The 2863-nt window shown below is 34.4% G+C and overlaps 1 long non-coding RNA gene across 2 annotated transcripts; it reads left to right on the top strand.

The window, feature by feature from the left end:
- The first annotated feature begins 247 nt into the window (after positions 1–247).
- Positions 248–1997, top strand: LOC138332257 (uncharacterized). 2 transcript variants are annotated; one of them, XR_011209800.1, is made up of 2 exons: positions 248–738; positions 1502–1997. It is a non-coding gene; the product is annotated as an uncharacterized lncRNA (long non-coding RNA). The 2 variants fall into 2 exon arrangements; XR_011209801.1 differs by having other exon boundaries at positions 248–742.
- Positions 1998–2863: the final 866 nt, after the last annotated feature.

The following is a 2863-nucleotide window of genomic DNA, read 5'->3' as shown; positions in this document are numbered from 1 at the left end:
AAAATCAAAATCGACATTTGAAAGCATTCCTAAGCGCCAGTGGCCCTGATTTGGTTCCGTCTGGACAGTCTATCTTTGAACTTGTTGGTACAGTTGTGTAATACCTTAAAAGGAGGCATTCCCAGACGGCGGGCGAGCACGTCACATTACGTCACATTGTAGAAATGTTTACCTGATCAGGTATTACTGTTAATTAGCTCGACATAACGCCAGGTACTTAACGCCAGGTACACAGCACTTATATCGTTGTTTATCTTTAAAGCGAATAGTCGGGCAAGTGACTGTAAAATCGGTAAAAATGGTATTAATATATCCGGTATAATTTCTTATGAATTAGAAAAATAAAACTTTCCGTCAAAATCGCTGTACATGCGAAGAAAATAATAATATCTATGGGAATCCTAAAAGTCCTCCCGGACGGCTAAGAGTGCAGTTCAATCTTAACGCATGCGCAACACCCACCACTCTCCGTAGTAAACAAAACATGGCTACCGTAGTTTTGAACCAAAATGTTTCCGCCAAAACAACCAACTGACTCACCTAAAATGCGAAAGGAAAGGCAATGGAGCAGCGACAATCCCAACAACTGACTCGGTAAACATTACGACGCATGGAGAGTGTTAATACAACTTGTTATAGTGAAGAGAACAGTTCAAACGAGCACGCGGCTCCGGACCGCTACTGTACGTACCTAGGCCTAGGCCTACTACGTACCCGGTACTCCCTGCTCAGCTGATTGTGAGTGAGTCTTCGTATTTTGATCATTATGTAAATAGTCCCTAGCAGTATTTTTTCATAAATGAGTGGTCACATATGGTCACATGTTTCATACCTGTTCCCCAATCGCGTAAAACGTAACCCTGGGGTAAATAGCGGTTCTTTAGTGGGGCCTCTTTAGGGGTAATGAATGCCCTGTATGCTACCGGTCAATTCATACAGTTCTGATGTATATATTTATAGATTTTTAATTTGTAAATTTTTGTTCTGTACATGTTCTGGTAGTGTTATACACATACATTGTATATAGGATTTACATTGTAGGTTAATTGGTAAAATTGTATTGTATATGTTCTGATATACACATATACATATGTACATGTAGGTTTTAGCTTGTTCTTTAGATATATTTGGAGGACACATACAATATTATTTCTGGTCATAATAATAAATAGTGTTTGTATATTTATTACAACTGTACCTGGTTCATGTGTATATGACAAACTTTACAGAGTTGAAATGTACTGCAGCCATGTATCATTTATAATTATTCTGAATTTTTGTTGGAACTATAGATAATGAATTTTGTATCTTTTTTGAAACAATATTTGATTCTATCAAATGCATCAGTGACACATTCACAACTTATAAAATGTTTTCTCTAAAATAAAAAAAAACCTGTAGAATGAACCTAAATTTATTCATTTATATATATTTGAAATTGATCATTTCAATTTTTGTCATATTCAACAGTATAAAAAATTGCTGGTTCTTTTTTTTTCAGGCACCATGCATGCATAGTGACATGAATACAGAAAGTTCATCCCTTGGACCTGTATACAAGTGTATGTATACATATACATACAATTAGCATCATATGAAGACTGAAGAATGTTGATTTGAGTGCTCTTGAAAGTAAACTTTTCCAATATGGACCTAGAAGATCATGAACAGAACATTTAAACAGTATTAATTTATTAAATGCTCCTTTCAACTGTAATCATTAAATACAATTATGATGCAATACTTTTTCATTTTTTAACTTTGTAGAAATATTTGTTTATATTAGTCCTCTAGATCCAGTGATTATAATTCTTGCATCCATATGCCTGCCCATTTGTTTGTCAGGGCTTGTGAGATAGCTTTTCAATTACTTTTAAAATATAAGGATTTTTTTTTACATATAGCAATATAGATAACATTGTCTTAGGATTTCTAAATTCTACTTTACAAGAGAGTAGACTCAACATATAAATAAAACCATAAAACTAGCAAGTTATCTGAAATGTTAAAAATCTTTTTGTCTGAACCAAATTTCACATTTATTGTCTATGTGTAACTTGTACATAGACCATTTATGTATTAATACTGTAGTAACAGTGATTACAAACACATAGACTAAAATGTAGTATGTAGTACTATGTACATCTGTCTTTGATTTGAGTTCTAAACAAAAAAGTGGTACCTATTGGGAAGTTGTGACTTGGGCGGAGGGTGAAATACAGAAGAAATAGCTACACATGGAAAAAAGAAAGATATACAGTACCATATGGATTCAAAGTTGCTCCAAAATCAATGAGACTAAATAACCAAAAAAAAGCCATGTAAACCCCAAATATGCAATGACCAGATCAATGATAAAGCACCCTTCCACTTCCAGTTATCTGTAGCTATTTCTTCTATATTTCAACCCCCCACTCAAGTTACAACTTCCCAACCTCATGATTCTTCTGTCTTTTAGCCCCCCCACCCCCACCCCCAACCCCCAACACACACATACCTGATTGATTGTCATGTTATTTCAGGTTCCTATTCAGGTATTATTCCTAAAAACCAAAAAGGGTATACACACTGTGTACTCTCAAAGGAGGGGAACCACTTCCCAACCTCATGATTCTTCTGTCATTCAAAAATGGAATTTACAATTTCATCTTAATTTTGAAATTTTCAATTTAATTATTAATTACTGGACTATTAAAACAGTATAGAACCCCTCGGCTACAGACAAAGTACTGTGGTACACATTTCTCTTAATTAATTACTTTTCTTCAACTCAATCATCTTTTTCTCCAGAGCACAAAAAAGAACAGGAAACAACAGAAAAGGAAAGTAACATACGTGTAGGCCTATATGTTTTCTGGAAATA

This window comes from Argopecten irradians, chromosome 9 (genome assembly GCF_041381155.1).
Source record: "Argopecten irradians isolate NY chromosome 9, Ai_NY, whole genome shotgun sequence".
NCBI classification, from domain to species: domain Eukaryota; kingdom Metazoa; phylum Mollusca; class Bivalvia; order Pectinida; family Pectinidae; genus Argopecten; species Argopecten irradians.
Note: the sequence above shows the minus strand (reverse complement) of the source record. Positions and strands in the feature narration are given on the sequence as shown.